The sequence below is a fragment of the Phascolarctos cinereus genome, unplaced genomic scaffold, assembly GCF_003287225.1.
Source record: "Phascolarctos cinereus isolate Bilbo 61053 unplaced genomic scaffold, phaCin_HiC Scaffold_2;HRSCAF=192, whole genome shotgun sequence".
Lineage (NCBI taxonomy): Eukaryota > Metazoa > Chordata > Mammalia > Diprotodontia > Phascolarctidae > Phascolarctos > Phascolarctos cinereus.
In genome coordinates, this window is record NW_027555625.1 from 148812203 (window position 1) to 148828114 (window position 15912).

A 15912-nucleotide genomic window follows, 5' to 3' on the forward strand; every position below is an offset into this window, starting at 1 on the left:
ATTTATGAAAACTACTGCTTTAAGTGCCATTAAAGAAGGTTTAACATGAACTCTTAGGATCACTGCCTTTTGAGAATCACTAAGTAGGAACCACCGTAGGACATGCATCTTCAGGGGGTGGATGGCAGAGGAAGAGACACATTGGAAAACACAGGTGAAGTGAAAACAAAATAAACCAATAAAAATATATTTAAAAAAAGACTTAAAGACCTAAATAAATGCATTCTAGCAAAATTCGGTATCATCAGCATTTGTCTTTCTGTTTATTTTCATTAAATAACTAGGCTCTCTGAAATTAATACAGGGCTTCCAAAGCCGAGAGTATGCATAGTTTTTTTTAAAGCCTTCCTAAAAAATGATGATGCTGATAATCGCTGTCATTTGTATATCGCTTTGATGTTTGCAAAAACTTTATAAGTATTATTTCATTTGACCTTAAAAAACAACCCTGAAGGGGCAGCTAGGTGGCGCAGTGGATAGAGTACCACCCCAGGAGTCAGGAGGACCTTAAGTTCAAATCTGGCTCAGACCAAACACTTGACACTTACTAGCTGTGTGACCCTGGGCAAGTCACTTAACCCCAATTGCCTAAAAAGCCAAAAATTAAAAAAAATTTAAAAAAAAACAACCCTGAGAAGTAGGTGTTATTGTTATCCCCACTTTACAGATAGGGAAACTCCTAAGGGGAAAATGCAAGGATTTTTTAAACCTTGGTTTTCACAGTTACAAAATGGGAGGTGTGTAGGGGGAGGGGTGTGTGTGTATGTATATGTATGTATGTGTGTGTGTGTGTGTGTGTGTGTGTGTGTGTGTGTGTGTGTGTGTGTGTGTACACCAAAGATTAGACAAGATGATCTCCAAGGTTTCTAGTTCTAACATTTTGTGATTTAGTTTACTATTAAGAAAATATTCTATCAAGTTTATAGGGAAACACAAATGGGATACCTTTAGGAACTAATGTGCTGAATTTATTACACACTTTAAAAAAGCTATATAAGAGACTCAGTTTCATTTACACTATTCTTTCTGTGGTTTTTATATGGACACATACATTTTTACTGGTATTTCTGAAATTTGGCAAAACAGAAAATTAAATTTCTTTAAAAAAATAACAATAGAAAAAGAAAATATTCTGACCATCACAACATGGCAAAGACAAAAGTTTCAGGGTTTTTTCATGTCTATTAAACAAAATCACTGGGTGTATGGGTGGGCATGCTTAGGTGGGAGAGACTGACAGGAAGTAAAGGGAAGGGAGAGAATGTGTAAAGAAAGAAACCTGTTTTTACTTGCTTAGCTCCCAATGTTGTCTCACTGATCGAAATAGTTGTCAAGTACTTATTCTTCTTAGGTGACAAGCCTGTCATTGGAAGCTTTCTGAGCCTGGAGAAGGAGGAAAAGAACTCACTGTAAACCAGGGCTTGCTTCTTAATAGTGTTTGTGTTGTAGACCCCACTGGCAGTTTGGTGAAACTTGTGGACTTCTCATAACAAGGGTTTTTAGATGCACAAAATAAAAATACACAGGATTATGAAGGAAACTAATTCTATTGAAATAAAGATTTACTTTTTCCCCCCAACCTAAATTTACAAGCCTCCTATAAATCTATAGACCCCAGATTAAGAACATCTGCTCTTAAAGGAATTTCATAGCATTATGAAATACGTGGGTGAGAAATTAACATAGTTCACATTCACTGAGACTGAATTACAGGGAAACCATTGGGATTTTGAATCTCAACTGGCCACAAGGTTTGGCCAGAAGGGAGATGGTTAAATGAGGTCAGCGTTTGGGGAAGTTGGTTTAACAAAAAAATAGGCCAAACTCGCCAGCAAGTCATTATGGGTTTGATCCCTTTTCTCCTTGCAACAGAGATACTCACCGTCTTACATTGGGTCTTCTTGTACCCTGGGCTAACTCCCTGCCTTTCTGTTCACATTCTCATTCCCAGGAGGCATCCCAAGACCACCACATGTTTCCCAGGCTCCCTGTCAGTAAGGTAGGGTTGTGGGGACACAGAACATGAGAAAAAATGGGTGCTGTAAGTAACAGACTTCTTGTCAATCCGTGGGGCCCATGCTGCTTGGCTCGAGGAGCCAGGATGAGCCAGGATGAGCCCGGATGAGCCGGATGAGCCCATGCAGTTAACTGCACCCTGGTGAAAGTGATTATTAGCGCTGATGCTGCAGCTGCCCATACTTTAATGGGGATTATATGCAGCAAGCTCTCTGCTCAGCCCCTGTACCTCAGAAGACATGGGAGCTCTAGAGCTGTAAGTTTCCTGTTCAGATTTTTCTTGTTTAGTGGAAAATCATTGCATACCCCCCTCCTTTTCCTAAAATAATTTCTAGGAGCTAATAGGGGAGGGTTTTCAACAACATTTAAACTAAAGCTAGATCTTTTTTTATCATAATTCTTTTTGGTGGTCTCATGAATCCTATGGACCCCTTCTCAGAACATTTTAAAAATATTTATAATCAAAGGAAATTTCAGTGAGAAGTTAGTTCAAATAAAGATGTGAGGTTGGTTGTTTTTTTTTCCTTGAACCTATCCAAGTTCAGGGTCCCCAGGTTAAGAACACCTGGTTTAAAGTGACAGAGGACCCTCAGTAGAGCAAAAGCAAAGCAATACAGGCATTCACTCTAAATCTGAATTCTAACAGTGTAAGTTTAAGAGAGAATGTTACCCACTTCCCTCCTGCTGCAGATGATGGACTCAAGATGCAGAATGAGACATGTATTTTTGGAAATGGCCACCATAGCAATTTGGTTTATTTGATAATGCATATTTATTGCCAGGGTTTTGTTTTTCTTTTTCTTTTCTTCAAGGTAGGAGGGGATGAGAGGAAGAAAAAAGAAATGCTTGTTAGTCTAAAAAAAAAATTTAAGGGAATGCCAATCAAGACTTCCCTCCCCACCCATATGCAATGCTGCAGTGTTTCAGACACATACTGCTTCTGAAATTCCAGCTGCTCTGGTCTTGTAGAGAAAGTCACTTGCTAAGAGTACATACACTCACATGTGATCTAACACTGTGTGATGCAATTGAGAGCAATGTGGAACTGAGGCAACCTTCCCGGTGTCAACTGGGAAGCATGAAGATGGAAAAAAAAATGCCTTCTGATATAATCTCAATCTCACTTCAGATTTTATCTTTAAAAACCACTTTCCCCCTCCCAATCCAGAAGCTATAATTTAAAAAGAAAGCTTGAAGAAGGATTTATACACTGAGGGCAAAGCAAGACAAAGTCAATTAGTCAACAGGCATTAATTAAGTACCTATAATATGCCAGGCACTATGCTAAATACTCAGCTATGTGGCAAAGCGATAGTATTTCAGGCCTGTGGTCAGAAAGACTCCTTTTCCTGAGCTGAAATCTGGCCTCAGAGATATTTACTAGCTGTGTGACCCTGGACAAGTCACTTAATCCTGTTTGCCTCAGTTTCCTCATCTGTAAAATGAGCTGGAGAAGGAAATGGCAAACCATTCCAGTATGTTTGCCAAGAAAACCCTAAATGGGGTTACAAAGGGTCAGACAGGACTGAAAAACAACTGAACAACAAATACTAAGCGCCGGGGATACAAAGAAAGGCAAAATGCAAACAAAGCATCTCTGCTCTTCAGGAACCCAACATCTAATGGGGATAGACAACATGAAAACAACTAAGTATAAAAAAAATATACTGGATAAATTGTAGATAATCAACAGAGGGAAGGCTCTAGTCTTGAGGCATTTGTGGGACTGGGAAAGGCTACTTAAAAAGGAGAAGAGGAAGGAAAAGAATGCCAGGCATGGGGGATAATAGTGAAAATGCAGAAAGTACCATAGCAGGAGTTTTGGGAAAGAATACCACATCAGAAGTCAAAATAGCTGGGCTCCCCTATTTTACAAATGAGGAATCCTCTGAGCCTCAGTGAAATGAAGAATTTGCCCACAATCACACAGCTGGTAGCTGGCAAAGTTGAGATTTGAACCTAGGTTTTCCTGATTTCAGGTCCAGAAATGTATCCATCATGAAAACCTGGGAGGGAATTCTAAATGGTAGAGGGAAAGGAAAAATCACAAAAGAGGGAAAGATAAATGATAATCAAGCTTAAGGATAGTGGACAAGAAAGACTGCTGAGATGAAACCAACAGGATTTCATTTAACTGGGAAATATGGAAAATTCTGCATTTTGTCCCTGGAGAATAGAACTAGGAGCCATAAGTGGAAGGTTGTTTTTGTTCAGTCGATCAGTCCTGCCTGACTCTTCTTCGTGATCTGTTGGACCAAACTGTCCATGGCGTTTTCTTGGCAAAAATACTGGAGTAGTGTGCTATTTCCTTCTCCAGTAGATTAAAGTAAATAGAGGTTAAGTGACTTGCCTAGGGTCACACAGCTATTAAGTGTCTGAGGCCAGATTTGAATTCAGGTGTTACTTACTAGGATCAGTGCTCTATCCACTGAGCAATCTAGCTACCTGAGCGGAAGATGCAAAGAGACGAATCAAAACTTGATTTAAGGGCAACAATAACAACAACCCAACATTCTGTAATAATCAGAGCAGTGGAATAGTGGAATGGCCTGTCTCCGGAGTTAGTGAATGGGCTGCCCTTTATTGGAGGGCTTCAAACAAAATCTGAATCACCACATGATGGGTGTGATATAGAAGGGATTCATTCTTGTGTGAGTGCAGGTGGAATTAGATGGCTTCTGAGGTCCCATCCAAATCAGAGATTCTGTGATTCTATGGGGTCAAGCCCTGGCTCCCACTCACTCTGTGACCTTGGCCAAAGCACTTAATGTCGTTGACCCTCAATTTTCTCATCTGTAAAGTGGGTTAGACCTGCCCTGATTGGCTCACAGGATGGTTGTGAGGATCAAAGGAACTAATTGTTGCATCTTCCCTAGTGGCTATCAAGGTCCGGCAGATACAGTTGGATTTGTATTAAGGTAGAGCTAGAAAAGGAATCTAGCCTCAGAAACTTAATTGGTTACATGATCCTGGACAAGTCACTTAACCTATATGATTCACAATTTCCTTATCTGTAAAATAGGGATAGTAATAACAACTACCTTGCAGAGTTGTCATTAGGGTCAAATGACAATTTATGTAATACACTTTGGAAATCTGAAACCTATGACGATAATGACAATGATGATAAAAGCTCGTATTTATACACTACTTGAAGGTTTGCAAAGTGTTTTACAATTAGTATCTCATTTGATCCTCATAACAAGTGAGATAAGTGTTATGGTTCCCCATTTTACAAATGAGGAAACTGAGGCAGAGAGAGGTTAAGTGACTTGCTGAGGGTCACACAGCTCAGCCAGTGTCTGGGGGGGTGCAGATTTGAACCCAGGTTTTCCATAGTCAAAGTCTAGCATTCTATCCACTGCATCTGCCTATCACTGAGGGTAGGCAGTCTTGAAAGTCTCTGCTGTGCCAGGTGATTACAACAATCAATCAGATAGCCCTTTTTCCATATGTCTCCATGCTATGCCTCCATATCACATATTTCTATGTTAAATAAATTTTAGCAGCCAAATGGACATTCTTTTTCAGTCCTCTATTTCCTAGTCCACCCACCACTTGAAGAATAGGCTGAAACACAACAGAAAGGAAGGGTGCAGGCAACATTCTTTGGCTCTGTCCAAGAAATCTGGCAGGCTTGAGGCAGTCGTTTGCCATGAGGCACGTTTTTGGAGCAGCAGGAGGGGCCTTTGTGCTAATGTGATAACAGTTTTCTGTGCCTGAATCAGACCAGCCCGTGGTGAGCTCATATTTGAAGGAGCTAAATGTGTCCCCTCCCCCTACAACAATAACAAAGTCGAATACCTCCTACCTTAGTCTCTGCTTCCTTAGCTCCCACTAGCATCTCTGAAATTGGTCGTTGCTCTTCAAATTTGCTTGGTGTAATCAATCTTTAATCTTCCTAACTTCCTAAGGCTTACCAAAAATGAATGGCTGGAGAAGGAGTCTGTTGACATTCCCACCCCTATAACTTACAAAGAACCAAATTAAATGGAGAAACATGCCCCCCCCCCGAAAAAGTTGCTCCCACACAATTTGCTGAGCTCTTATACGCCATTTTTCAGCACGGAACAATTTTTCATGCATGAGTTATTAACTTATGAGAGTCAGAGTAAAAAGGAAAAAACACTAACAGATCTTTAGCTGCCTTATTAGTCACTGCTACCGCTGAATACATCCAGGCACACTGTGACTGTATTCCAACTTTCAGTATCTAATTTTTGTAAGAAATGGAGTTCACTAATGGGTTATGCCTCGTATACCTTTTTATAATCATTACTCTGCCATTCTCTGTAATTTATACTCAATGCTGGTTTTCATTACTTAGCTCTGCACAGTTTCAGTTCATATGGAAAACACCACAGAGGATAAGGTTGTATTTTCAGCAGCAATTTTTTTTAAAGTCTCTGAGGACCCACTGCTTTCATTAACTGCTGCTGCCATACAGTGGAATGTGCCCTGTTTTCTTAAAAGAGATCTTGGTTCTAGTTCCAGGTTGGTTACTGCCTGGCTGTGTGATCTTGGTCAAGCCACTTCCCCTCTCTGGGCCTTAGCTTCCTTACCTGAAAAATGAGAAGGCAGGATTTGATATCTTGAAGGTCCCTTTCAATTAAAGATTTCTGAGCCTGTTTCAGAAGTGGTTTGGGACAATACTGAAACCAGTTAGGGCTGGGTAAAAGTTGGTGGGGGTTTTTCCTGGCTCATGCCCTGCATATACCTCTATTCTCCCCACCATGTCAGGATCAGAGCAAAATCCATAGCCCATTTTCCAGAGGCTTATAACTGAGTATTATTTACTATGGGGTTCAATTTGGTTGCCAAGGACTTAGACTCAAATTAAGTGACCTAACAATCCCCATTCCCAGAGATTAAGTTTCAAAAGTGATCCAGAAAGGAACTGGGTAATTTCTGAAGATTTTGGATTTTGCTTGGGATACTCCAAAATTAGCTATTCAACATAGTAATCTAAGTCCTTTGGGTTATTATTATTTTTTAAATACATAGCAATAGGAATACTCAGTAAAATCATTTTGGGAAAAGAAATATGGATGTGGTTATATTAAAAACCTAGAGAAGAATCAGATTAACATTGGCTTTGCTGACTGTATGACCTTGGGCATACCATTTTATGATTCTAGGTCTCAGTTTCCTCATTTGTAAAATAAATGAATAGTACCAGATGATCTCCAAAGTGTCTTAGAGCTCTGATATTATATGATTATGTGATTTCACAAACAAGAATAAATCACTCAATCCATTTCCTAAAGAAAAAATCTTTACACCCATTCATGGGAGGGGACAGTGAAAAAAAAATCAAATTCTTCATTAAGTACTAACTCTCAAATACACAGGATATTTTCTTACTTGTTATTCAGTCGTTTCAGTCATTTCTGACTCTTCACGACCCCATTTGGGGTTTTCTTGGCAAAGATACTGGAGTGGTTTGCCATTTCCTTCTCCAGCTTGTTTTACAGATGAGGAAACTGAAGCAAACAGGGTTAAATGACTTGGCCAGGGTCACACAGCTAGTAAGTGTCTAGAGCTGGATTTTAATTGAGTAAGACAAATCTTCCTGATTCCAAGGTCAGTGCTCTATCCCCAGCACCACCTAGCTACCGACTTTCCTATCTGCAGCTCTTCAAATATGTTCTGCACTTTCCTACATCTGGGAGGTTGCTTATACTATTGCTTTCATGTTGAATTTTCCTTACTGCTCATCTCCTAGGTGAAACTTCTTCATGAAGCCTTTTCTCATTAAAAGTCAATTCTCTTTCTTCTGAACTTCCATAACTTTTTATTTTGCTATGGTTATTTACAAATACACTTTATTTCCTCTATAAGTTCTCTAAAGCCAGATACGGTATCTTCTTTGCTCTTGTATCGCAGCTCCAAGCATAGTGTCTTGCATATAGTTTTCAAGAAATGTCAACAAATGAATGAGGTGTCCTAGTTATAGAAACTTGATTTTTTTTTGCCTTATGTGAGTTAATGATAATGAGATTCTCCAATTGTCACCTTTCCATCTCAGAAATCCAATCATGGTGACCTTGGTGTTCCTTTCTTATAGCTTGGAAGTATTAAGTAATGCTTTAATTTTTATAAAGAGTAACATGGTTCCATTTGGACTGGGCAAATTGATCTCCTTCCTGCCAAAGCTCCTCCTTTTCTTCTGGCTGAGATAAAACTGAACGAACGAACTGAGCTCTCCTCGTGCTGACTGGCAGAATTTGCATAGGCTTTTCCTTTCTTTTTTAGCTAGGCAATGGGGTTAAGTGACTTGTCCAGGGTCACACAGCTAGCACGTGTTATATGTCTGAGGCTGGATTTGAACTCAGGTCCTCCTGACTCCAGGGCCGGTGTTCTATCCACTGTGCCACCTAGCTGTCCCTGCACAGGCTTTTCAAACAAAGATAGACCCTTCAATTCAACTCACCAAGTTCCTACTAGGTGCTAGGCACTGTGCTAGATGCCAGGTCTGCAAAAGCAAAAATGAAACAGTACCTGACTTCAAGTTGCTGACATCCTGCTGGGGGAAGCTTCTAAAGTCTACAATGTGTAAGCAGATAAGCAAATCAAGAGTGGATACAAAGTACTTCAGGTAGAATCTTGATTCTGCCATTGATTACCTATATAACCTCAGGCAGCTCATTTGATATCTCAGGTAAAACCAAAGGAAGAGGTTGAATTAGAGGATCCCTGAGGTCTCATCCTTTCATCCAGGAGCAGACTGCTGTTGTTCAGGCCTCTCAGTTGTGACGGACTTTTTGCGACACTATTTGGGGTTTTCTTGGCAAATTTCATGGAATAGTTTGTCTTTTCCTTCTCCAGTTCATTTTACAATGAAGAACTGAGGCAAACAGGGTTAAGTGACTTGCCCAGGTCTACACAGCTAGTAAACATCTAAGGGCAAATTTGAACTCAGGAAGGATCCTTATTTTAGGAACAAGAGCATGCTAACCCACTGTTGGTGAGAGAATGTCTAACTTTAATGTTGTTGTTCAGTCATTTTCAGTCGTGTCTGACTCTTTATGACCCCATTTGGGGTTTTCTTGACAAAGATATTGGAGTGGTTTGTCATTTTCCAGCTCATTGTTCATATGAAGAAACTGAGGCAAACAGGGTTAAGTGACTTGCCCAAGGTCACATAGCTAGTAAGCAGCTGAGGCCAGATTTCAACTTAGGAACATGACTCTTCCTGACTCCAGGCCCAGCACTCTATCCACTGTATCATGTAGCTGCCTCAAAAAATAATGTTCACAACAATTATAGCAATGTAAATGGAAACAACAATAAAACTCTCAAAATTGAACTCTAGGAAATTTTAATTACCAAGATTATCCCCAAGTAAGAGATATGATAATGTACTTCCCTTCTTCGAAGGAACAAGGGACTGTGGGTATGCAACACCACATATTGTGTCAATTTTGATTGATAAGTTGGTTAATTCTGCTGAATTATTTGTTTTCCCTCTTTTTTATTCTTTATTATATAGGTTACAGGGAGTAGAGGGAGAAGAAAAATGGGAAATGAAGGTAAAATAAAAAAGATATTGATAAATATTAAATACACAAAATAATTCCAGCTCTATTACTTACTAGCAATGTGACCAAGTCTCTTCACCTCCATTTCCCATCCATAAAATGAGGGGCTTAGAATACAGATCTTTGAACTTAGAGTTAAAAGTCCCTCCCAGCTCAACTCTTCCATGTTCTAAGATTGAATCTAAGCCAGCTGGCAACATGCCCCCTTCCTAACACCTCCAGACACAGATAACAAAAGGGTGAGGTGGAGAGGGACAGTGGAAGAGAGATGGGGTAGTGTGTTGGAATTCGAAGTGGACCATTTGAAATGGCAACTGTGGATTTTGCTAGGGCTCATTTCCAACAGGCCAGTCAGTGTCAGCGTTCACAGATCAGGAGTTGGTTTTGTTGGCAGAAAGGAGGACTAGCCCACCGTCTATAGGAAGGAAGGTAGGTAGCAGCTGGGGAGAGGGCTATTAGATCCAATTCATCTCTGCTACATTGTTCCAGTGCAAATACCCTCTATTAGCAGCTTCTTTGTGTTCAGTGCTTCATGTGCTAAATTGCTGTTTGAAAGCCGATGATAAACACTAGTTGTAAGACTCAGAAGCATTTAATATCCACTCTAATGATGGCTCCACTTTCTGTTTTCCCCAAGGAAAGGGGAGAAGAAAAAAAAAAAGAGTGGCTCATGGAAAAATACATTTGCAGGATCATTGCCACGGGGCCCCGTTTCCACATCTGTTCTTAACAGATTTCAGCTGAAACTACTGAAAATATACATAGGCCTGCTTATGTGGGACAAGTTAAACATGATAAGATTACAGTTTGGAGGATGACAATGGTTTTAGCTATGGAAAAAAAAAAGAGCCACTATAAACTGGGTTCCCCGACAGGCTTGTTAACTTTAGAAGAAGATGAAAAGTTTGCTGTTGCAGGAATTAATTTATTGGGAATTTTAAAAGAGTGAAATTACTTGAGATTAATCGTAAACAAACTCAACATGGCCCAACACCAGTCTTCCATCACATGATGCATCCTTTGTTTTCAAAGGGAAATGGGAAGTATCACACAAGGGCACAAGCTCTCTGGATCAGAAGTCAGATGACCCAGGTTCAAATCCTGTCTTTGCCATGTATTGTGTGATTCAGTTTGACAAACATTTATTAAACATCTACTATTTTCCAGGGTCAGCTAGGTGGGACAAAGAATAGAGTACCCAGTCTAGAGTCACGAAGGCTCATCTTCCTGAGTTCAAATCTGGCCTCAGACACTTACTAGCTGTGTGACCCTGGGTAAGTCACTTAACTCTGTTTGTCTTAATTTCCTCACCTGTAAAGTGGGCTGGAGAAGGAAATTGCAAACCACTCCAGTATCTTGGCCAAGAAAACTCCAAAAGGGGTGAGAAAGAGTCAGACACAACTGACACAAATGAACAACAAAAAACATTTTCCAGAGGTGGTACAGTGGAAGACTCAAATTCAAATCTGTGACCCTGCGCAAGTCACTTAACCTCTCTGTGCCTCAGCTTCCTCAGTTAAAATTGGGGTAATAATAGCATGATTTCACAGGGTTGTTGTAAGGATCAAATGAGATATTTGTAAAAAAGCATTTAGCACAGCCTAGCACATAGTAGGTACTATAGAAATGTTTATTCCCTTCCCCTCTCTGCTCTCTTCTAGACCCTGCACTAGGTACTGGGGATACAAAGACACAAATGAAATATTTCTGCCCTCAAGGAGCATACATTCTATAGGGGCAGCATGCACAGATGTCAATAAATAATATATGAGTATTTATATATATAATCATTCACAAAGTAATTTCCAAGAGACTGGAAAGATCAGGATAGATGTCAAGTAGGAAGTGGAACTTGAGATAAGCCTGGAAGGAAGCTAAAGATTCTACAAGGCAAAAGTGAGGAGAGAGTACCTTCCAGGCATGACAAACAGCCTATGCAAAAGCACTGAGGTAGGAGATCAACTGTTATGTGTAGAAAGAATAAACAGTCCAGTTCTGCATAAAGTATGTAATGTGTGATAAACCTGGAAATACAGGCTGGATTGAAAGGGCTTTAGATGTAAGAGAAGTTTGTATCTTATCCTAGAAACAAAATAGAGCCACTGGATCTTCTTGAGCAGAGGAGTGACATCATTAGCCCTGTGTCTTAGGAATAGTAATATAATAGCCAGGCAGGAGATGGAAAGACTAGAGGTAGGGAGACCAATTAGGAGGCTGTTACTTTTTTTAAAAAAGTGTTTCTATTGTTTAGTTTTTTAACATTCTTTTAAAAAATTTTGAATTCCAAATTCTCTCTCTCCCTTTTGCCCCTCCCCCAACCAATATCATACCTGTTAAACACGTGAAATTATGCAAATCATATCTCTGTATTAGTCATGATGCAAAAAACAACAACAACAAGAAAAATAAAGCAAGTGAAAAGCAATATGTTTCAATCTGTACTTACAAGTTCCTAAGTTCCTCTTTCTGGAATTGGATAGCATTTTTCATCATAAGTCCTTTGGAATTGTCTTGGATAAATCTTTCACAGTTGATCATCATTATAATATTGCTGTTACTGTGTACAATGTTCTCCTGGTTTGAATCATTTCACTTTGCATCAGTTCATGTAAATCTTTCCAAGGCTTTTCTTAAATTATCTCCCTCACCATTTCTTATAGAACAATAGTATTTCATCACAGTCATTAACCACAGCTTGTTCAGCCATTCCCCAATTATTGGGCATCCTCTCAATTTCTGATTCTTTGCCACTACAAAAAGAGCTTTTTTATATACAAAATTTTATACAAATAGGTCCTTTTCCTTTTTCTTTGATCTCTTTGGGATACAGACCATGTAGTGTTATTGCTGAGTCAAAAGCCACTTTGGACATAATTTCAAATCGTTTTCCAGAGTAACTGGACCAGTTAGAAGTTATTGCAATTGACCAAGTAAGAAGGACTTTAAGTGCCTAAATTAGCTTGGTGATCATAAGAATAGAGAGAAGGGGATGGATTTGAGAAAGGCTATGAAGGCAAAATGAATAAAGCTTGGCAAATGATTCGATACAGGGGTTAAGGGAAAGGGAAGGTTTTGAGGATGACTAAGATATTTCAAACCTCAGTGACAGGAAAGACAGATACCCTCAACAGAAACAGAGAAGTTATAAAGAGAAGTGAAGGAAGATAATGAGTCAGTTTTGGACATGCTGGGTTTGAGCTGCCTATGGAACATCCAGTCAGAAATGTCCTCTAGACAGTTGGTGATAGTAGATGAAGTCAAAAGAGTGACTAAGGGTGGATTTGCCACTCTGGAAGTCCTCTGCATAAAGATGCTACTTGAACCCTTGAGAGGTAATGAGATCATTAAGACAGTATGGAGAGAAGAGGGCCTAAGACAGTGCCTGTAGTACACCCACACAGAGTGGATGGGAGATGGATGTTGACTCAGCAAAAGAGACTGAAAAAGAACGATCACACAAAATGATCTTGGGCTATAGTCACTTAAAATGACTGGGATTTAAACTCTTGGGCTACAGAATAAAAGTATTGAGAGAAAGAGACCTTTAATATCCCTTCCAACTGTAAATAAGTGTTCCCAAGGCTTTGGGGAGGGGGAAAGGGGATTTCTTTTCTTTATACCCAGGGAGGCGGTTGGTATACGGGGTGTACCCTCATAAATATTTTCCTCGTCATAGTGTAAATAAAAAGGCAAAACTAAACATTGTACTAACAGTCAGACGCCCTAGGTTTTAGAATTTGATCTAAAACCTAGTGGCCACTGACTGACCACATAACTTTCAACAAGTCAAATCCTTTCTGAGGGCCAGTTTTCTCTCTGACAAAAGGGTGGATTAGGTCATGTAGCTTCACAGTCCTTTTCCTTTAAACCTTTTGGAGCAGCAGAGATGGTAACAAATTAGATCTGATAGTTCGGCAAGCTGTCACAGTGCATAGGGCCCTGAGCGTGGGGTCAGGAAGACTCATCTTCCTGAGTTCAAATCTAGCCTCCACCACTTGCTAGCTGTGTGCTTCTGGGCAAGTCATTTAACGCTGTTTGCCTCAGTTTCCTCATCTGTAAAATGAGCTGGAGAAGGAAATGGCAAATCACTTCAGTATCTTTGCCAAGAAAACTCCAAACAGGGTCATGAAGAGTCAGGCATGACTGAAACGACTTAACAATGATAAAATTGCTCTAGTAGCCTGGCCCAATAACATGGAAGTAGAAGGGAATTAAGAAGGGATAAGGGCTAGAGAGGAAAAGGAATAGTCAATCTAAGGGAAATTTAAGGATTCCATATACTCCTCCCACATAAAGTATCAAAAGGTTGTTCCTTACCCCTACATGCCCTGGAGATCCTCTTGTGCCCCTGGAAGTTCCAGGGAAAGGAACAGGGATTCTCAGATTTAGTGATAGAAGAACAATCAGAAGAGAGTGTGGTATAGGTTTTGCCTGTGTGACCTTGGTCAAATTACTCCACCACTCTGGGCTACAGTTCCCTCATCTGTCATAAGAAGGCATTGAATTAGATTATCTGTAAGGTCTGTTTAAGCTCTCAGTCCCATGTTCTTAGGTTTTTCTTGGCTACCTGTGTGGCTACAGTCATGGGATGATGCATCACCACGTATCTAATCCCAAACTAACACCAAACACAGAATCTCAGGGTTGGAAGGGGCTTTGGAGGCTATGGATTACAATTCATATCTTTCTCAAGCTCCCTTTGATTCCTGCCTCTGATTATTTGTACACACTGGGTTTTGCTTTTATGTATAAAATATGATATTTGAAAATAAAATGCACAACAGGATGCAAGAATATTAGAAATGTGAACTTAGGAACAATCATCCCAAATTGACACCTGACAACATTTCTCCCTCTGAGAACTAGAAGGGATTTGATGTTGTGGTTAGGTTATTTTTCATTTTTGACAACCCCCTGCTATGAATATTCCCCTCTTTTTGTTCATCAAAATATAATTTTTTTAATAAGCAGCCCAGTGGAAAACAATTGTGAATGGCACATTTATTATATTTGGATTTTTGGAACAAAGAGCATATAGCTTATGTTGGACAGTCTGCTCAGTGATACAGAATTTTAATTAAAAAATGCTACTGTGTTAAGGGGATTATAATGAAAATGCAACATCAGTGCTTTAAAAGAAATCATGGAGGCAAAACACAGTTGACAGGTTGGTTCAATTATTTATTAAATGCTGCTGTGAACTGGTCTTGTAATTATTCCAAGAGGAAGTTTCAATATGGAACAAGCTTAACGTAGGATGCACCGACTAGAGACATGGGTGGCATGATATGGTACATAATTCTCTGACTTTGAGGTCATAAAATCTGGGTTAAAATCTCGGTTCATTCATTCAATCAACTTTTATTAAGCATCTCTTATGTACAAGGATCTGCGTAGGACCCTGGGGATACAAAGATTAAAAAAAGTCACATTTCTTGCCCCTAAAGAGCTTATGTTCTACTGTATACCGTTTACAAGTTAAGTATTAGAGCAGATTCACTGTGATATAAGCAAAGGAGAAATCTCTACAAGGTGCCCTCAGAAAATTTGAAGAGGGTGAAAACTTTCACCTGGTGGCATAAGTGAAGAGAGCCATCATTTATTCGCTGTGTGACCTTGGTTGCTCAGCTATAAAATGGGGGTAATAGCGTTTTCTCCACCTACTTTATAGGGTTTTTATAAGGATCAAAGAAGGGAATACTTGTAAAATTCTTGGTAACTATGTAAATGGAAACTATTATTTTTACCATCCAGGGAACAAGGAATGGTCACTCTTCAGTCTGGGGATCATATCCTGCCAAGGAGCTGGCTTACAAAATCTTTGGGGCACAACCAACTGCTGTCCTATAATTCAAGCAAGAACTTTCCAGTGGGTCATGTGGTACACCCATCTGTGCCATTAAGAAGATGGATTTTGTTCCTCTTAAACCATCCCTGATAGGAGATGGGTGCCAGGTTTTGCCTTGATCTTCTCCAGAGCTGGTTCTTATGCAGGCTTTCTGTAGTCAGATCCCAAAGCTCATCTGCTCTAAGAGAACATTAAAAGACTGATTTAGATACAAGTCATGAAGGCTCTACCACTTCCACCGGGGCCCTCTCCATTCCTGTTCAGGTGGTCTTGGGCAGTTGGCCTCTGTTTGTTTCCGCTGAGTTATCTGAGAAAGGCTTACATTCACCATGGAGATGCTATCACAAGGATTAAGAGGATAAATTGTCTGTGGGAATACTTAAAGGCAACCTAGGAACTTGTTTGCTTTTGCATAGCAGCACAGGGGTAGTTGGGAGTAGGAGGGGTTCAGAGGCTGCCTGTTGGATTTTTCAGGCACCCCATGTGTGAAACTGAAGTCTAAGTACC

The 15912-nt window shown here is 39.9% G+C and overlaps 1 long non-coding RNA gene across 1 annotated transcript in view; it reads right to left on the minus strand.

The window, feature by feature from the left end:
- Window positions 1-1378, minus strand: part of LOC144455824 (uncharacterized) — a 358020-nt gene extending 356642 nt beyond the window's left edge. The window contains exon 1 of the long non-coding RNA XR_013484618.1: window positions 1290-1378. This is a non-coding gene — a long non-coding RNA (uncharacterized LOC144455824). The remainder of the gene's footprint in view (window positions 1-1289) is intronic.
- Between the last annotated feature and the right edge of the window lie 14534 nt (window positions 1379-15912).